Here is a 21,203-nt window from a genome sequence, read left to right on the forward strand (position 1 = left end):
TTACTAGCTATGGCCCAATAAACCCTTTCTTTGCAAAAGACTCTCAGCAGTGGAAGTTAAAGTGTTTTGTTTAACACCTGCTTCCCTTTCCAGCCCGCTCCACCAGGAGCCCGAGCCCCTGCCCCCCCCCAGCAGCACCCCTCCCACCCTATTGCTGGACCTGGCAAAGCAGTCCTGGGGCAGGCGGGAGGCAGTTGTCTGCACCCAAAGGGAACTTCAGGCCCCAAGTGAGCCAGAACAGGCGAGGCAGAGCAGAGACCCCCACTGCCCCCCAGTGTGGCCTCTCACTGCCTGGCCCTGGAGGGCTTGACCGCAACGGTGTCCTGGGGTCCCTGCACACCCTTGTCTCTGGGTGTGGCAGCCAGCCTGCGCTCAGCTTCTCCCCTCTGTGCCCTCTGCGTCTTCCGCCTGGGCTTCTCGCTGGGTTTTCCTTTTTCTCAGAACCTCTCCCCACTCCCTCCTCCCTTGAGCATGTTGGAGCTGTCCCTTTGGTACCAGACCCCCTGAGGATCCAAATGCCCCAGTCTCTTATGTCCTCTGGACTAAAGCTGAGTCGTGAGCCATAGTAGGGGACTTCCCCAAAGTGACCGAGGATGCCCATGGGTTTGCTGAGACTGTAACACTGTCATTCACACTTACCCACCTGGCTGCTCTGACTGGCCGGTGCAGGCCCCACACAGAGGAAAGCTGCCTTGGGGACGATGGGCAAGCCTCTGCAGTTACAGCCTGGAAACAAGGAAACACCCATGGCCCTGTGATGGGATCGGGCTCAGAAGCACCAGGTGACCCCATTTGGTAATTCTCGGCACTTTCCCAAAGCCAGTGGATGGAATATGATTCAGCTGGTGCCTAGAAGCCCTGGGCCCCAGCTGGTGCCACAGCCAGCCCTGAGCTCCTGAGGGCTCCAGTTGTCCTCTGAATGCCGAACCACTTAGGTACCTTACCTATGCTCCTTAATGGGCTCAACTAGGGTCTTCCCGGTCCAGTGAAAAGGACCAGGTGGAATGGGGAAAGGACCATGTCCCCCACAGACTGAGTTCATGTAGCAAACCAGCCCCCCTGCACGCAGGTGATTTGGGTCAATGACAAAGAAGACGACTGAAATCCTTGATCTTCAGCTCCAACACAGAGGTCCCTTGACAAAACCACACCGTGGGTCTGTACCACGAGTGCAAAAATCCCGGGCGTTGGAAGAAAAATTTACAAATGAAAGCACTCAAGGGGCCTTGCCAATGCCATCCTACCCCCAATGGCAGGGCTCTGAGGAACCCCAGAGCTTTGTTCCAAATCTTCCCCTGTCATGCAGGGACTCTAGTCCGGCTCCCTGCATAAAAACGCAGGATATGGTGAAGCCAAAAAGGAATACGGTACTGGCAGCTGGGTTGGAGACACAGGGAGCAAACATCTGCCAGTACCCCAACAAGGGGTCTTCCTGCACCCCAGTCTCACTGGCAGCCGGGCAAGACACAGGAAATAAGAGCCACACGATCCGCAATCCGCCCTCCAGTTCTCTACCTGCCACCCAACCAACCAACCAACGCACTACGGCAATTATATCAGTGGCCAATTGGCTAACTGGTTACAGCTGATGGCCAACCAGTCACAGTTGATGGCCATCTGCTACGCGAGCCAGCACCTTTCCATGTGAGGCCGAGAGCCTGGAAACTGCTTTCTGGATCTCTGTCCCCACACTCCCTTAACCGACCTGGAGAAACCATGCGTGTTGGAACTGACCCTGCGTGTGTCCTGGCTGACAGCGGGGCTGCCTCTGGCTGCTGACCCCAGGCCCTCCTCAGAGGGCCACACAGGGGTCTCCAGTGACCCTCCGCAGGCTCCTGTCTCTGAATGTCTTTCATTTGGGCCTTTGGAGAGGCACCCACCCTTTTCTCCTTAGTTCCTCTGCCCCATTCACTTATTGGGCTGAGATTTCTTAGAAAAATATTGTGCTGGAGTTTATTTCTCTCAAAAGGGAAAATAATTCTAGAAATTGAGAGCGACGACCAAAACGGCCAGCTGGGCAGATGGGATGACACTTCAACGTCTCTGATGGCACTGGAGCCCGTGCTCAGGACATGGTCATCTGTCCCTATGGGCTCAGCTCCCACCCTCCCCATGGGAAGTCCTCCACTGATGGTGGCAGAATGTACAGTGTAGCTCCTACTGGAGTCCAGGTGGGTCCCTCAAAGCCCCTCTGAAGTTAGAATTCATCACTCTCTGTAGCTGCAGAGGCCGTGCAGGGCTTGGAGCCCGTGGTAGAAACCACCGGCCCAGGGCTCCCCTGTCACCTGCACTAGCTCCTGCAACACCTCTGATGTGCCCATGAGGAAAGTGACTGTGGGTGACCTCGGAGCCACAAACGACATCATCGTCACCGTCCTTCCCAATCCTGTACTGACAGCACATCACTGTGCCTGCCTGTGTCACACCTTCTTCAGCACCCCTCTGGGCCGAGCAACCACTGTCTCTTTGCTTTCACTTGGGACAGTGGTGCCCTGGGGTCTCACAAACCTTAAACGCCGATTGAACAAAATAAAATTTCCTGGAGGTTCTGCCTTTCACAGAACGTAGGTGACTGGCTTCTCTGCCCCCTTTCCCGGGCCTCTTCACAGGAAGATAGCATCACCTCTTAAAGCTTTTAGCCTCAAAGGGCACGAAGTTTCTAAAAAAACCCAAAAACAACAACAACAACAAAAACCCTGCAGCCTGTTCAAACTCAGGTGTGTAATTTAGGGCACCTGACCTCAGGACCTAGATTCAGACAGGTTGGTGGCATCCTGAACTTCCCCAAACCTAAAGCTAAGTGCCAACTGTGAGGTTTTCTGGGGCTAGCTGGCTACTGTCAAAACTGGATCCCAATTCCCTTATGGCCGAAAATCCATCTATTTTACTGAAAAACAGTACGTGAGCCTACTGTTTGGGGGGATGAGAATGACCTAGATTTAATACTGGGTAGACGGTCCTGAGTCCTGCCCTCCCATCTTCGTCACTCCTGCCCAGATCCCTCAGACCGAACCGTCACATTCATTCATTCATCAAAGTCCCATTCATTCATTCATGTCTCCAACCAACACTTACAGTCTCCCAGGCGAGTGCTGTGGCGGCTGCCACAGGGCACCAGTCAGGGTGGGCCTCCGAGGGTGGAGATGCTGGCGGAGGCCTCTGGGGCGGCCTGGCACTCTGATCTGAAGGCGGGTGGGCATCGCAGTCTCCTGAGACCGGGGGGGGGGTCTCCATGTCCCCCAGCCTGGTGGCTCAGAGGCCTCACCCCACATCTGAGCACCCCTGTGGCCTGGGGGGTCATTTGCCCCAGGCTGCCCTCCTCTCACGTGCAGACCCTGCCCCTCCCCCCGGCAGCCATCCTCCAGGGAACAGTGCCCCTAGGACCGAAGGCTTTCAGCTGCCCACAGGATCTGCTCCAAACTCTGGGCTTGGAGTTTCAGCCAACCCTGCCGCCGCCCCAGGAGACCAATGTCCTCCTAGGTCCTCCGAGTAGGGATCAGCCCCCAGAGGATCTGCTCCAGCCCAGCAGTCCCCTTTTTCAGCCACTTGGTAAAGGCTGTGCCATCACCCAACAGCAGAACACAGGCGGGTCACACCACAGGTGGCCACCAGGGGCCGTGCTTGGGATGCAGGGTTAGCGTGCATGAACGCCCCGGAGCTGGGAGCTGGGGGTGAGCTGAGGGCGGAGGAGACTGGCTTCTGGCTCGTGCCTTCTGGGCTTCTTGAGAGCTCTGCCACGTGGTTACAGAGAGCCCACTTCCCAGGTGGGGAGGCTGAGGCCAGAGAAGCGGATGCCGCCCATCCCGGCTCTCACCATGTAAGGCCTGGATCTCCAAGGTTTCTCCAAGTCCTCCTTGAATCTGCGTGTTGCCCCACCTTGCTGTGTGACTTTGGGGTAGTCACCTGACCTCTCTGGGCCTCAGATTCCCCACCTGTAAAGACGGGGTGGGAAGGCACTGCCGTGGCTGATCAAGGCCAACTACTGGCTAGCGCACTGGTCCCAGGTCCAGCCCCTGCCCGACGGCCTCTGCTGGCTGCAGGGCTTCCGCCCCACCCAGCACCGTGCCTCTGAAGGCTGCCTTCTCACAGGCCAGTGACCTTGTGCAAGGGGCAGGGGTCTGCAGGACTGCTTCAGCCCTGATCTAACCAGCAGGGGGCAGACCCTCCGGGAAGCTTCTGGGGCTGTTGCCAGGACAGCAGAGGCTGCCTTCCTGCCCGAGTGCAAGTTGCTGCAGGCTGTGTGCGCGCGTGTGAGAGCACATCTCAGTGTGTCAGGGTCTTGTCACTCTGCATGACCCCGTCCAGGTACGGCCCACCCAATACCCTCTCCCTCCCATAGTAGTCCCTATCCGGCCACAGTGCCGGGTGGGGGGATCCGGGTTGTGTCTCCCCTCGGTAGTGAGGGTGACTAACCCCTGCTGCGAGTGGCAAAGACCCGGCCCCACTCTCCTCAGGGCCCCGCCTCCTGGCAATGTGCCCTCCGCCCCGCCCCTGCCGAGGCTCTCAGTGGAGGGCAGAGGAGGTAAAGGCCCAAACCTGGCCCAGCAGAGGGTGCCGTGTTCCCACGCTCTGTGGTGCCAGTGCTGGCACTCAAGCCCTGCCCCACCCTTGCCTTGTGGCTGTGGACTCCGTCCCCCGGGGCCACGGATTCCTGTCTCAGTGGGCGAGGGTGGAGGATGGTTTTCCGCCCTTTGATCCCTGCCAACTTCAGGGAGCCGGGCACGTCCAGGCCTTGCCAGCTAGGCCACAGGGGAGGCTGGCGGGGACGCCCAGGCGGGGGTGGGTCTCATAGCCCTGCTTCCCCAGGCTCCAGGGCACCCTGGGAGTTCCTGACTCCTCTCCTGCCAGCTGGGTGGTGGTCTGGCCCATCACCTGGGGACCTAGATGTGCCCTCGCCTTCATTCAGCCCCACCCCTCCCCCACCCACACTGGGGTCCAGAGGCCCAGCTCCTCTCTGCCAGCCCAGCCTTGCCCTGCTGTCCCTTCACCTCAACGTCCCCTTGCCACAGCTCACCCACCCTGAGACTCCTGGACCACCTGGTATCAGGAGGGCCCCCGGATGTCCTGGGCCTCACCCTGACCACAGAGGACCCAATGCTGGCTGCAACCCTTGTCCACATCCAAGACCCCTCAGCCCCAAATGTGCTTGTTTCCTGCCCCCATCCTCTGAGCCGATGACAGTCTCCCACTCACAGTATATGAGGGTCACCCACTGAGCTCCCCCGACCCTGGGACAAGGGGCCACCTTCAGAGCCTGGCTTGGAAGGCAGAGTCTCAAAATCCCAAATGAAAGGGGTGGCAGGGGGTCTCCTCTGAGCTTCTAAGGAGAGGAGAACCCAGGGGGGTATTTCAGCTCTGCTCTGCCACCCAATAGCCAAGGAAAAGGGGCTCAAAGTGTGCCCCCCCTCCCAGGAAGGGGGCCTCAGGCGTGGCACGGCTCCTGGCTCCGGGCGTTTTCTCAGGTACGGCTCCTCTCCTGCTCACCTGACAGGTGGGCACCCTCCCCACCTGGGCAGTCTTTATCCCCACCCCCCGCCTGACCATGGGACTGCCAGAGGCCGGGGGTGTCCCTTCCCCATAGGGCGCCTCCCACCGGGGACCTGGGAGAGGGTCTGCACACAAGGGGGTGAAGATGAGGCTTCCTGGAGGAGTGGGCGGCACACGGCTCCTTAAGTGCAGGACCGCACTCCTGAGCAAAGCCTCCGTGCGGGGTGGAAAGACGGACTGTGGCGGGGCCCACGGAGTCCAGGGCCTTCCACGCGGCCGCACACCGCACGCCCAAGGTCTCCCGTAGCGGGGGCGGCGGATTCCTGCGCTGCCGTCGGACATGCCCGCGCCCGCGCGCCGCCGTCCGGGCACCGGGCCCGCGTGGGGGTGAGGGTGGGGGCGGGAGGACTGGGCCGCGACGGCCGACCCCCCCACCGCCTGCCAGCGCGGGGGCGTCGGGACGGCGGGGGGGGGGTCGGGGGGGCCTGGCCGTACCCGCGGCGCGGCAGAACGCGCCTTTGTGCGCAGCGTCGTAAGCGAGCGTGTAGCAGCGGGCCCTGCGCCCGCCCCACGCCCGCGCCGGGCCCCGCGCGCATTCCTGGCGAGGCCCGCGCTTCGGGCGGGCGGAGTCTGAGGGCAGGCGGAGGACACCCCGCCCCCGGGAAAGGGCCCGTCCCAACTGGAGCTCTCCGATGGCCGTCACCCGAGGCTGTGCCCACCTACTGACCACTGCAGGCGTGGACACCCCCGGGCACGCTGGGGATGGACCTGCTGGCCCCAGCAGGGTGACTTGGAGGGCCCAGGGCAGGGAGGGGGAGGCGAGATTCCCAAGCTCGGTTTGCAGTGGGGTGAGATGCACGGGGTCAGGGGACCCCGAGCCAGGCAGTCTTTACCTCCCCCCTCTGTCCGACCACGGGACTGCCAGAGACCTGGGGTGTTCTTTCCCAATGGGGCACCTCCCTCTGGGGAACTGGGTGCCCATCAGTCAGGTGGAGCTGCTGAGCAAGGGCGAGAGCAGAGGAGGAGGTGTGGCGTCCTGTGTGGGCCGAGAAGCCCAGAGGTCCGTGCAGCCAGGGAGTGGCTGGGCTTGGGGTGGAGGTGGAGCCGAAGCCAGTTTTCAGAAGTCCTGGGAGGCATGGTGAAGCTGTGTCAGGGCTGTGTGCTTCCATCCCTTCAAACCTGCCTCCACGCCTCCGTTCGTTCATTTAAGGGTACCTACTGAGGGTACCTACTGGTGCCAACGTCCTGCTGTGAGCTGAACCAAAAAGTGGAACAGGAGGAAAGGAGATTCTTGCCTCCTCTGCCTGCAAGGCAGCTGGAAGCTTGTCCCAGGTCTGCAGTGGCCAGTCAGAGCTGGTCGGAGTGCAGGAAAGCATCCTGGTACCCTTGCAGAAAGGCCAGGGACCAACAGGGAGCCCTGCACCCTGGGGATCAGCTGGAGTGCTGGCTGGGCTGTGGCGCCCCAGCAGACGCTGTGGTTCTCCTCACTGCCACACACTCAGCTGGCCCTCAGGCCCAGGTTGGGCACTGGACATGCCCACACTCCCCAGAAGGACCCAATCACAGAAGAGGTGCTGGGGTGGGAGAAGGAGTATGGTGGGGGACAGAGGTGAGAGAGGCAAAAAGTGCTCAGAGGGCAGGAGGAGTCAGGGGGAGTCTTGAAAGGTGGAGGAAGGGGCCCCAAGGAGCAAAGGCAGCCCAGTGAGAAATGCCTGGTGAGTTGGACAGAGTGGAAGTGTGCTGGTCAGCATGAAGGACCAGTCTGGAGGGAAGAGCCTGGGCTCCAGTGTGGTCGTGAGAGCAGTGGGGAGCCATGGGAGGTGTTTAAGCTGGGGTGTGACATGGTCAGATATGAGTTTTAGAAAGATCACCCTGACGGACACCGTGAAAGCCTAAGGTATTGGGCTGTAGAATAATCCACCTTTTGGGCTGGACCAGTGTTTACTTAATAAATCCCTTATTGTTGGATATTAAGGTGGTTTCCAGATTTCTAGTTAGAGACAGTTAATTCTGCAATGAAAATCACAGTCCATCATTGTTTGTTTTTTGAGTCATTTAGACTGATTTCTAGAACTGAGTAGACTTTTGATCATCAGCTGCTGGCTAGTGAAGTTGTGCCAGCTTACCACTCCTCCAGCAGGACTTACAGGCACACAGTCTCCCCCGACCCCCACCCCAGCTTCTTCTCTGTCGCAGGGATCTGAGGGCCCCTCCTGGGTAACCTCTTGGAGCCCTCAGCTCTGGTCTTTATTTTGTGCCAGGGCCCCCGCAGTGTGTCCCTGGCCTGATTCCTTCTGATCACTGAAGGTCCAGACCCTCCCCTGATTCTACCCACAGGCCTATGATTTGACACCCTCACTTTCTTCACAGGTGCCAGTTCCCTGGCTGCTCAGGCTGAACCGGCTGGGGGTCACCCTTTCCTCTCCCTCCTGTCAGTCCAACCTCTTAAACCTCAGTCCCTGCCCTATTCCCACCCCTCCCCTCCATCCTGGCTGCCAAGACATATCTCAAGCAGACAACTGACAAGCCCCTCTCCATAAAGCCCCCATAGCTCCCCCGTGCCCACAGGATCAAACCCAAATTCCCATTGAGGAGCCTCACCCACCCACCCCTGCTCGGCTATTTACAGACAACCCATCCAGTGCCACCCCCTCCCCAGAACTCAAGCACGGCCACTTAAGCAAGCTGGTTGTCCTGCCCCTCCCCTGCGTCCCTGTCCCTCTGGGCTGGTATGCCCCACACCTCCTCTCTGACCTGGCTGAATCTGAATCACTGAGCAGCCCTTGCCTCTCTGGCCTTCCAGGGCCCACAACATCTCATCCCATCCCTGAGCCTGGGTCAGACTCTGGCTCCCAGCTGTGGCAGGGAGAGCCCTCACCAAGGGTTTGCAGAAAAGGACCCTTGGCCAAGGCCAGCGCACGTGGCTGGACACAACATCCCAGACAGGTCTAGTGCCTGGCTTGGGGTCGTGCAGCCGTCCAGGGTCCAGGTAGCTGAGTGCAAGGGGGCATCCCGCGGCCGGCCTCCTGCAAGTCCCCCCGGAAGTTCAAGCCTGCAGCCCTGCTCTCCAGGCTCAGGCAAGAGCTGACTCCAGATCTGCAAGGTCCAGCCCCAGCCTGCCCCCTCCCCACTGCCACACACATACACACACACACACACACACACACACACACACACACTCACTCACACGAAGCAGCTCGGCAAGCCAGGCCGCAGACAGGCATGCTCCAGCACGCCTTGGCATTCCTGGCCCCATGGGTTGGGAAGAACCCAGGCAGGCCTGGTCACCACCCCAGTGTCTTTGTCAGGAATGCAAGCCATGGAGGGCTAAGCAGAGAATGCCAGCACATCCCACTGACCTGTAACCACCGGTGTGGTAGAGAGGCCAGTGCACCCTGTCCCCTAAGCCACAAAGCCAGCTTGGGAGGAGCAGCCTTGGGGAAAGCCAGGTGCCAGCACCACAGATTGGCAGGGTGGGGGCCTAGCCCATGGATGCTGCTGCTGGGGGCCAGCTGGGGTCAGACAGACCCCGAGGGACACAATGCCAGCAGAGCAAAGACCTGACCCACTGCTCAGCGCCTCCTGCAGGCCTCCAGACCCACAGGAACTGGGCACCAGAACCCGCCAGCATGGCTGAGGCAACAGTGGGCCGAGTGCACCAGCATCTCCCTCCCAGCCTGGCCCCCCCTCGCGTGGGGCAGAAAAGAGACATCTATTCCAGTCTTGTGCTAAGGCCTGGGGAGACAGTTACTTCAGTGTTTTTCCACCGATAAAGGACTTATGGGTCCCAAGATTAATTCCTGAATATTTTATAAATTTTGAAAATAACATCTTTCTATTGTTATTTTACTCTTCTTTTTTAGTGATTTAATGGATTGCTGTTGGCTTTTGTATTGAGCAACCATGTTGAACTCTGATTAGTACTAATAGTCTGTTGATTATTTTGGCATTTCAGTGTAAATTATCATGTTATCTGAAAATACTTGATAATACAATTTTGTCTCCCTTCATCTAGTACTTAAACTGCTCATTCCTTTTCTTTGTCTTATTGCACTGGCGAGCATTTCCACCATTATACTGAACAGTAAGTGTGAGAAAAAACATCCTTATGTTATCCCCAACCTTACAGGAAGGGTCTGTTATGCCTACCACAGGTTTGAGGGACATGGTCCTTCTCAGTTAGGAAGTTCCCTCCAGTTATTATTTTCTGAGGTTTTTTTTTTTTTTAAATTGTGTATATATATATTAAGCTTTATGAAATGCTTTGATCTGCATTAACATGATTTTCTTTTCTTCTTTAGCCTGGTGAATTGATGTGTTAAAATTCCTGATTTGAACTATCCTTATGTTGCTGAGATAAAGCTAATGTGGCCTTCACATACTGTTGGATTTTAGTTAGCTCATACTTTAACATTAAAAAAAAAAAAAATCCATGCTCATAAGTAAAACTGGTTTAGAATTCACTTGTCTTTCTTTTCTACCTCTATACCAGCTTTATAAAATGAGTTGGACCATTTTCCCTCTATTTTTCTTTTTCTGGGCCAGTTTATATGTCATATGAATTATTTGTTCCCCAAGGGTTTGGTAGATCTATCCTGTGACACCTACTGGGCTTGGGGCTGTGGGGAGGGGGTGTATGTGTGTGTGTGACGGCAGAGAGGCTTGGTGACTACTTTAATTTTTCAAGCAATTATTAAACTACTGTGGTTTTCTATTTCTTATTGTCCCGATTTCATTGTTGTTAATTTTCTATGAATCTATGCATTTTGCCCAAGTTTTCCAATTTATTGGGTTTTTTTTCTCAAAGATTTTATTGGGGAAGGAGAACAGGACTTTATTGGGGAACCGTGTGTACGTCCAGGACTTTTTTCCAAGTCAAGTTGTAGTCCTTTCAGTCTTAGTTGTGGAGGGCGCAGCTCAGCTCCAGGTCTAGTTGCAGGGGGCGCAGCCCACCATCCCTTGCGGGAGTCGAACCGGCATCCTTGTGGTTAAGAGGACGCGCTCCAACCAACTGAGCCATCCGGGAGCTCAGTGGCAGCTCAGCTCAAGGTGCCGTGTTCAATCTTAGTTGCAGGGGGCAGAGCCCACCATCCCTTGGAGGGCTCAAGGAATCGAACTGGCAACCTTGTGGTTGAGAGCCCACTGGCCCATGTGGGAATCGAACCGGCAGCCTTCGGAGTTAGGAGCAGGGAGCTCTAACCGCCTGAGCCACCGGGCCTGCCCCCATTTTGTTTATTTCTTGTTTAGGTAATAAATGCAGACAGTATTAAATCCACAGAGTAGAATAAAGTAACCCCACCCCTTCCCCAAAGCCACACACGCTGCTTCCCTTCCATTAGGGTTTCCAGGCAGGAATTCCCGCCCATTCTCAGGAATTTTTTTTGCTTTTGTATTCTCGAATCCCGAGATACAAACTGTTTTCTGTTCTCCACAGAGTGACAGCCGATACTACCAACCACCTGGGTTCAAGGATTTTCCTGATTTCCCAAGTAACTTTTCTTGGGATTCGGGAATGGAAAAGCAAAAACAATTCCCAAGAACAGGTGGGAATTCCCGCCCAGAAACCCCAGCGATAAACAGGAAAAATGTCTAAGAGATACATTGTGAGTAGTATGTTTATTTCCCATTGTGGGTATAACTGGGTTCAAGGAGCCGATTTTCCCGATTTCCCGACCAACTGTTCTCGGGATTTGGGAATGGGAAAGCAAAAAAATACTTCTGAGAACGGGCGGGAATTCCCTCCTGGAAACTCTACCTTCCATAGTCACTAGAGCTGCCAGTTTCTCATGTGTCCTTTTAAAGACATGCTACGTGTGACCAATGACTCAGGCATTCTCACTCTCAGCCTCCTTCCCCTTGCCCGTTCTCTCTGTCGCGTCCTCACCGTTGGTTAGAGATACCACTTCCCAGCCTCCCTTGCAACTGGGAGCACCGTGGACTCGGTCTGGCCCAGCAGATATAAGCAATACCTGCTAAGAGGAGAGCTGTCGAACATTCGCTTTTCTCATAAAATATGGGACAGACCTGCCTGGCATTGCCTCCTCCTCTTCTTCTTTCTTCTTGACTTGAAGACTGCTGTGAGTTTGGAGATGAGGCAGCCATCTTGCAACTGTGAGGCAGTGAGGCTGAGGGAAAGTACCACCCTCCCTCCCGGGAGAGAGGAATGAAAGGGAAAGCCCACGAGGACAGCGCTGGGCAGCCGAGCCACGACTGGGACCACCTCCTCCAGGCCCTTGAGAGAAAAATAAGCCTCTGTTTGTGGACGTCATGCTAAGCTAGGTTTTAGAGCCAAACCATTCCTAACCTGCAGAACACACACACACACACACACACACACACACACACACACACACACACTCGCTCTTCACAAATGACTGAGTCGGCTTTGACTGCTTCCACATAACCATCAATCTAGGAGCTCGTGCTCCACTGGTGCCTAGAGAGCTGGCCCGCCCGTGTTCACGGTGGGCCTCTTGAGATGTTGTCTGTCCCCTGCGGTTACGGACAGCGCTCTGAGGGACGCCCTGCAGACACTGCAGGTCACACCTGTAGGACGCATTCCGAGAAGTGGAGGCTGTCGCCCCACGAACGTCCTCTCCAAGGTCACGCCTGCCTTTCACTCAGGCCCCCACTCGCGCCCTCAATGGTATGTTAGCTTCTCCCTGCAGATCTTACGGGTTCCTTGTTAGGTGTGTTCCTGGGTAGTTTAACTTTGCAGGGTCTCTTCTCGCATCAGTCCTGCTGCTAACAAGGCGTTTTCTGTTCAGACACAGACTAATGATCAGGTCACTTTTGTGTCAGCCACAGCTCCGCAGGGCTGTGTGGAGTAGGATTTAAGCTGACCTCTTGGATCACCCAGGATTCCATCATCTGCAAAAGGTAACACTGTGCTTCCTCCTTTGCCATTTTCATGCCTCATTTTCTTCTCTTCTCCAATTGCGATACGATTTGGTAGCAGTGATAACAGAAGACAAGCTTCCTGAGCTGTCACGTCACAGGCTTGCCGCTCTGCGTCCCCCATGGAAGCTGGCTGGGGGCTTACACGGATGTATGGCGTCAGACTGAGAAGATCTGATCAACGATGCGTGTTGGCTCTGACCACGGCGTTGTAGCGAGTTACACTTACCCTCCTGCCATAAACAACTGTAAAACTGGGCTGTGTGAGGCAATGATTTTCAGGACTTGAACAACAGGCAGAGTTGTGGCCCTCGAGAGGAGGGAAACGCGTAAGGTGAGTCGCGTGCTTTCCCTGCTTTTCCACCTCAGATTCCCTTCTCAGGCACAGGCAGGCGGAGTAGCCTCACTAGCCAAGGAAGCAGAGGCCAGAGTTCAGGGCTGCTGGAGAGGCTGCGGTCAGCAGGGGATGGAGCTGGACAGGTGGGGGCTATGTGCAATGAAGACGCAGCCATAGGACCCTGACACCAACTCCTCGGGCAGGCTTCTCCTCACACCACGCAACTCTCCAACGCCAGCTGGCTGTCTGAGAATGCAACTCAATGCACCCAGTCTGCCCGGAGACAGCATCAGACCCCCCAGGTCAGGGGCTCCGTCCCACAAACCTCCCTCTACGTCAGACACCAGTCTCAAGTCCGGGTTGCTGCCTCTACTGCTGCCTGACACTCTGTAAAGCAGAGGTTCCCATGACCTCTTCCTTGGGTTCAATTAATTTGCTAGAATGGCTCAGAGCATACAGGAAACCCAGTTATTCACTGGATTACTGATTGACTTCAAAGGTTATTAAAAGATACGAATCAACAGCCAGATGGAGAGATACACAGAGCAAGGTCCTGAAAGAAGGAGCATCTGCTCTTCCCCATGGATGCTGGGCCCACAGGATGACACACGAAAGTTCTCTGGTTTCCCAATGTGGAAGCTCTCCCAAGCTTGTCTTTCTGGGGTTTTATGGAGGTTTCATTACAGGCATGATTGAGTAAACCATTGGCCACTGACCATTGATTCAGCCCCTCTCCCCTAGAGGTGGGGGGGGTGGGAGGACTGAAAATGCCAATCTTCTAATCACATGTTTGGCTCCCCTGGTGACCAGCCCCCATCCTTAAGTGTTTTCCAAAACTCACCTCATTAATATCACGACACCTTTATTGCTCTCGTAGAAGGATATTCCAAGGGTTTTAGGAGCGCTGTGCCAGCAACAAGGATGAAGACCAAATACTTGTTTCTTACTATGAATCACAAAATCTTGGGAAGCCGGCATGGACACTCCCCTCAGCTCCTGGGCTGGGGGCCGAGCTGTACGCATGCAGGAAGGTCCTCAGTGAGGCCCAGCAGAGGCGACTGCTGTGGGCTGAGGGCAGAAACGAGACAGCAGTTGTGGGTGGTGCTGGGTGACATTGCAGGTAGAGTGGACAAACCTACTGAGCACCTGAGGAGACGGCAGCATGACCTCCATTTTACTATGTGTTATGTGATGGATTGTGTTAAATGCTCTTATCGAACCATCCTTGCACTCTGTGTGCAAACCCACATGGTTATACAGCACGGTTCTTCACTGAGCTGCCCGATGCTGCTTATTAGCATGTCTTTTAGTGGTGTTAATGAGATCGCAATTTTACATTATAGTGCCACATTTTTGGAGTTTCATGACCAATACAATTCAAGAAATATTTTAAAGTAGGAAATTTTCCTTAGTTTTCTGTATTCTGGAACACTTTATATAGTATTAGGTAGCATAAAATTATTCTTCCCTTAAATGTACAGTCTTCTCATGAAATTGACTTCTTAGGATGATGACTTTTGAGGTGATGGCTCTGAAAAATGGTCTGTGTTACCTGTGTGCTTAGATTTTTAAACTCTTCAGGGATCTGTACAACACCATTATAATTATTACTTATAGTATTTTCTTAGAAGGTCATCTATTTCAACGAGGCTTTATTTATTTGCTTAGAACACTTCATTAAAGTGTTCTCTCATGATTAATTTTTTTCTCCACCTGAGATCATTTTCCTCTTATTTCTTCTTCTGTATATTTTAACGTTCTTCTTTTCTTGATTAGATTTTCTAAAAGTTTCTCTATTTAATTGTGATTTTGTCCCTAAAGAATTAGCTCTTAGAATTATTTACTATTCGTTCTGTGCATCTTCTGGGTTTCAAATCCGTTCATTTTTGTCTTTGTCTTTGCCCATCATCCTTATGATGGTCAGGCACATTTCCACACTGGCGTCGCCCCCTTTCGCTCCCACTTAAAGAGGAAGCCCATGGCTGTCCCAGGACGCTTGTGCGAGGGCAGCATCCTCAGGGCCTCCTGGGAGCAGGGTGGGGGGTAAGTGGTTCCTCCTTCCTTACTTCAGATCCCCTCTCTACCTCACACCATGGCCTTTCCAGCACCTCAGCCTCAGCCAGCATGGGCAACTGTTGAGCTCAGATTTCAGTCAACCAACCAAGAAAGAAGTGAGGACCACTTCCAGCTTCTTGAGCTGTAAGTACTGAATGTCCTGTAAGTGCATAGCCTCACAGATTTACCCCATCCGTGCGTTCGTTCTCCTGCCCTGGGCACAGAACCGCCTCCCCTGTCTCCTGACAATACAAATGACACATCTTGCAAAGCTTTCGATGTGTAAGCCTTCTTTTCCCAAATTAGGTTTGTGCTTCTCCCCCTGGGATGTGCTGGGAGCTGAATCTAATTGCAGGTCTGGAGGAGATGGGAGAGGGGTAGTAGAGGTGTCACGTGATGAAATCAGCACCTGCGTACAAAGCAACCACACCAGGTGAGGTCATTGCAAGGTCTTCAAACAAGGCAGGACCAGACCCATCAGAAGGGGGACGGGCTGTTTCTGCCTGGCACCATTCATGGGATTCTGGCTGTCTGTATCTTCCTTATGTCCCTGTCCCAATTCTGTGCTCCAACTCTGTCCCAGGCAGGGCCCTACCTTTACAAAGAGACCTGGGCAGAGGAGGTGGATGCAGTCTCTCTTGGTACTCAGCTGCCCTCTGCATGATGCTGTGTCTCATTTGGGAGACATCACACAACAGCTTAAGAGACCAAAGCTTCTTTTAGTGACTGTACGAACACTCTTGTTGTCCGACCGTGCCTTGAGCCCAGCATTCAAAACCCCGATGCTGTCATTTTATGGGCTCAGACTCCAGGGCAGCTCAGAGCTGCCAGCCTGTCCCACAGTCCTGCATGCCTTCCCCTTCTGCTGCTCACCACCAAAATCGTGCCTCCCACAGGTACTTCATTCCAGGTGAGCACAGGCAATCACGCCAGTGAGTGTTTCATCACAATGTGCATGGGCTCCAAATGTCTGGCCATCTGATGTACCTGGGTCCTCAGGGCCTCCAAACCCAGCGGGGTGGTCTAGGCCCCCGGAACCTGCCCCTTGAAGGTTCATTGTCGGCAGCTGCTTCTGGCTATACCGGCACAGTAGGGCTGTGGGTAACAAAAGCTCTCCCGGGCGAGAGCTGAGTGCAGGGCTGGCCAGAGGGTCCTCACTTGGCCGAGCCTGGAGGGGCTCCCACGGCTGCACGGCTGATGGTGCCTGCTGTGGTAGAGGCCTCAGGAGCCCGACACGACTTCCTGCTCCTTGACTGACGACCAGCTTTGACCAGAAGAACATGTCCAAGAGTACGATGTGTGTTCTCGGAGAGTGGGCACAGGGAGGATGAGCCTTGGTTGGTCTAAGAAGTTAGAGAAGAGCTGAGGGACCAGCCAAAACCCAGTCAACCGCCAGGCCCGTGCGCGAGGCCATCAGGAACCAGCCAGACCCTGGCCGACCTACAACCCAACTGCAGAAGCTGTCCCGGAAGCTGGCTGCAGAGGCTGGCAGCCCCGCCAAGACCAGCAGAAGCTCCGCCCACACGGCCTACCCAGTGGACGTGAGCACATGAACTGCTGTAGTTTTCAGCTACTGAACTTTGGGGTAATTACTGCACTGCAGAGACCACTCACGTACCACAAGGAAGCTGCCATTTGCCCCTGCTGAGAAGTTGGGGAAACCAGAATACAAGGCCCCTATATTTGGCTCCAGGACCACACTTAGCCAAGACTGACGGCAGCAAGATGGGTGTCCCATAACATGAAATCTTGGCTGAGGCTCAGGCCTCTGTTGGAGCCTCCCACCTGAGCTCAGCAGCGGGACGTGATGGAAGGAGCAGGACGGATCCGCCTTGACTTCCCCTCCAGCCCTCACCTGCTTGTCCATCCATACCCTCAGGTCAGCCTTGACCTGGACGAAACCCACACCGCTGACCCCAGCAGCCTGCCGCCGCTGGTTCTCATTTGGCCCCTACTTGGAGGGATAGGAAGGGCATTATTCGCAGCAATTCCCAAACCCATAACCCAGAAGCCACAAGACAGACTGATAGATTGTCTGTGAAGCTGAAACTTCTGATCAGTAAAGAAGAACAGTTCCCAGCAGCCAGGACCGTCCCTGTCGCTTATGTTCCAAGCCGTGCACAGGTCTGACCACATGTGGGGAAAGCTTCTGTTTGGCAGCAGAAGCTACAGCTGACTCTGAACTTGGAAAACTATTTGCGACAGACATATAACGGAAGAACGGAGATTTAACGACATAAAAATTAAATGTATCTCATAGCAAAAGACACCAAACACAGCTGGGGCGGCCTATTCCACCAGCTGGGGCACAAATCAGGTCACATGTTTCTGTCCTGCAGGAGCCCCACCCACCCCATTGTGGGGACTCTCCCCACTCTGGGGCTTCCTGCGGGAGCAGAGCCTCTCTGCAGCACAGCTCAGTCGCCCTGACATTTCAGACGCGCCCGTCCTGACGCAGTGTGCCCCCGCGGTGAAGCCGCCTCTCTGGGACACCTGTGCACAGGTGGCTGCTGTGGCAGCAGCTGGAGATTCCGTGGCTGGGGTGCCAGGAGGATACTCCGGGAGCCGGCCTCCCCGCCGGTGCGGCCACATCACAGACACGAGGGGAAGGCCGCTCCGGCCTGCTCACTACACTGTGCGGCAGGGGCCGGGGCTCTGCTGACACCCCCAGCACACACACACACACACACACACACACGCATGGAGGGTTTAAACGAGCACGGCCATGTTGAAAAGCCAGAAGCAGGGCTGCTGGTGAACACGGACGAGCGGGCATCGAGCCCACGGGGCTGGGGCTATGACAAAGCACTGCGGCTGTGATGTCATTGTGAACGGTCCTAGGACAGGGGTCCACAGGGCTCTCCTTGGGCCCTCTCTCAGTTCTTTGGGATAAATGCCCAGAAATGGGGTTGCTGGGTCACCTGGGAGCTGTTCAGTCCTTTGAGGACCCTCAGTATTGTTCCCATGGCAGAACCATTTCTCCCCACCAGCGGGGCGCAGGGTCCGATCTCTCCACATCCTTGCCAACACTTGTCGCTTCCTGTTTTTTGGATAGTAGCCTCCCCAGTGGGTGTGAGGTGTCTCTCCATGTGGTTTTGATGTGCATTTCTCTAAAGATTAGCAATGTTGAGATGACCGGTGTTCTTATAAAAGGAATCACGGTATCTGTGTCACGCACACATATGCACGTGTGTGTATTGTGTGCAGACAATGTGACCTCAAAGGCTTGGAGACAAAATAGATTTCCCAGGTGGGTGACCCGGTGAGGTGGGGCTGGGGTCAGGTGATGGCTGAGGAGAAGAGATCAGGTTGGAGGGAAAGCTGACAACAAGGGGGAAATAAGTATAATCGCTGACATTCATTAACCACTGGCCCTGGCTCCACTCTCAGCTGGCTCCCTAGAGGCACCCCCACATGCTGTCCTCCCTGGGCGTCCTCTCCCTGACTCTGGTCCAGCTTCCCCCCATGACATCCACCTGGCCCACCCTCTCCTCACCCTCCAGATGCCTGCAGTGCAGGCCACTCCCGTTGGCCACCCCAGCTGCCCCCACTGGCGCCCCCACCCCTGAAGTCAGCATCCCACACACTCCGGGACACCCGACAAGCTCCCCACACCCTGTCACACTGTCCCCACCTGCGAGGAGGCCAACGTCCAGCCCTTGGGTCAGGCCCACACTGCTCAGGGGTGCTGGCCTGCCCTGCAGAAGCCGGAAGCTCTCTGCTGCCACTCGGGGGCCTCAGCTGGCCAGGGTCCCGCTGCAACCAGGGACAGCCTCCCCTCCTTTCTGTGTCCCGATGACAGGGATGCATTCTCTCCTGGCAGCTGCCGTCTTGGGGTGGCCTGGTCTCTGTTCGCCAGTCTGTGGTTGGACATTTCCTCCGCTGCGTGGTGAGTGACACTCTCAGGGTCCTCCATGCCCGAGTCTCTCTCCTCACGGTGGCTCCTCTCTCAGAAGCCTGCGGCGGCCAGGGCCGTGGATGGCCGTCCAGCACGTGTGCATTTGTCAGGCAGGGTAAGGTGTGTGGGTGTTCCCAAGTCCTCCTCCCTCCAGGGGTGGGCTCACTGCCCCCCGAGTGTGGGCTGGACTGATGAGGGGAGTCATCAAGCCTTGCAGGGCTGTCCCACTCGCTCTGGTCACCCTGGCCGAGGGGACGCCGGCTGCCATGCGGGGAGGACGTGCAAACAGCCGCATGGAGAGGGCCCCTCCGCGAGGGGCTCAGGCCCCAGGAACAGCTACGTGCGGGAGCCTAAAAGTGGACCTCGCAGAGTCTTCAGAGGACCCAGGCCTCTGGGGACACCCCAAGGCAGAGCCACCGGGCTAAGCCTGTCCCAGACCCTGACCCACAGAAGGTTTGTCGTTTTGAGGGGCTACTTCACACAGCAGCAGGAAAGCACTGCTGTCCTGGTGGGAAGACCCAGGACGGCCTGTGTTAGTTGGGCGGGGAGAAGCACAATGTCCCTGAAATCTCAGTGGTTAGCACACGCTGAAGTGCTCTGTGGGTGCGGGCGGCTCGTGGGCTGGCTCAGCGTCCCAGGCCCCAAATGGTGGTGGTCCCACTCGCCACGTGCCTGCACGGTAGTCTCAGGGGGTGAAAGCTCTCCCAGCCTCCCAGGTGACAGGGTGACATGCACATGCCACCTGTGGGGCAGGCCCTTCCTGCCTTGCCTGGGAAGGCAAGTACACGGAGGTGTTGGTGAGCCTGGTAGCGCCACAGTCCCTTTTCTCCATCCCTGTTGCTCTGGCTCATCTCTCTGGACCCTTATGTCCTCTTTCCCAAGAGCTGAGCTCCTCGGACTTGCCAGGCACCGTCTGCTGTCCCTACAGCCTGGGGTGCAGAGCCTCCCACTCGACGGTGTCCTCATGTAGCTGAGAGAAATGTGCTCTTTCATTTGAAGTGCTGCCTCTCCCGTCTGCTGCTCCCTCCTCTGCTCCCTTTACCGCCATGTCTCGCGCCTGCACCTCTCCCCCAAGCACCTTATCTGTTCCCTGTGCCCCTCGAGGCCCCGAGTGGGGTCTCAGCATCAGCACCCTGTCCCTTCCATTCATTGCCGGGTTGCTCTCCAGTTTGGCTTCAGAAAATCATTCTGCCCTTTCACCGCCCCTGACACTGTCTCTTTGGTGACTAGCTTTGTTGTCTCAAGGAGAGGTCTGGGCGTCCTGACCAGTCTCTCTGGCTGTTGTCAACTCTGTCTGGACCCGGGGGCCTGGTGTCCACAGTCTGTAGGAGTGGAAGGTGCAGCAGCTCCACCGGCAGGGAAGGCGAGGTAGGCCCGAGCCGCAGGGACCTGGGAGACCTGCAGGAAGAGTGACGGTGCGGTGCACTGTCACTGGGCCACACTCTGTTGTCCCACGTGCAGGTGTGGGCGCCGACGGGGGGGGGGGGGGGAGAACTAACCATGAGAGGGAGAGTGTGGGCTGCAGGGGCGGCAGGATGCGACCCCCCACCCCACCGTGCCCAGTGAGCCACGCCACCGGCGCCTGTTCCTGACCTCGCCTGGAGCTTCGGCAGCCTGTCCTTGCCCGTCGTGTTCAGGCACCGCCTGCCGTGGCTCCCACTTTCACGCCTGCTGCCCTCCCCCCGACGCCACCCCTCGCCTGGCACCTGCTGAAAACCGAGTCCTCGCCACCTTCGTGCAGGCTTCCAGAATCTGCCACGGCCAGGGAGGGCACAAACCGCTGTGGGCCAGACCCCTTCCTTCGGCCTCAGCTTCCCTCCTGTGCAGTGGGCTCCGAGCACTTGGCCACCTGATGCTCCCAATCTGAGACCCTCGCAGGTCCCTGCTGGCCTGTCCCCTTGGAGACCTGGCTCTGGGGGTCCGCTGAGGAGGGGGCAAGCCAGCCGGGTCTTGGAACAGGAACAGCTGGACTCGAGCCACCACAAGGCCACCACCCAGGGCCCGGCTCACAGGGGTTAATGGGTCCGGCTGCCCTGGGACCTGCTTGGCATCTCCTCCCCAGTCCCTGGGGCCCTGTTTCTTCGGAGACTTGGCAGTCAGTGCTGTCGCCAAGCAGAGCCAGCAGGCACGGTCCCCAGGGCCCAGCTGAGGAAGGCTCGGTGGCTCCGGGTGGCGGTGCAGGAGGCACTGATCCTGGCTGCCAGCCAGGACACTGGGTCAGCCTGGCAGGGAGGAGGCACTGCTCTGAGCACGTGGGGATGAGAGGAGGAGGGAACGGGCCGCCAGCCCCACCTGAGCCACGGACTCTGCAGTGATGGCCACTGAAGGCAGTTCACTACGTCCCTACCTGCCGGCAGCCCCTCCTCCATCCCTGTCCCAGAACAGCACGGCCTGCTCCCACCGGGGCCTCAGCCCTGCACCCAGACCTGCCCCAGGCTGCAGGCCAGCCCCGCAGCCCAATCCCTGCACGTCTGAACCCATCCCCCAGTGGCACCCTGGTCCCCCACCATCTCTCCACCGTGCAGCACG

The sequence above is a fragment of the Rhinolophus hipposideros genome (assembly GCF_964194185.1).
Source record: "Rhinolophus hipposideros genome assembly, chromosome: 5".
NCBI classification, from domain to species: domain Eukaryota; kingdom Metazoa; phylum Chordata; class Mammalia; order Chiroptera; family Rhinolophidae; genus Rhinolophus; species Rhinolophus hipposideros.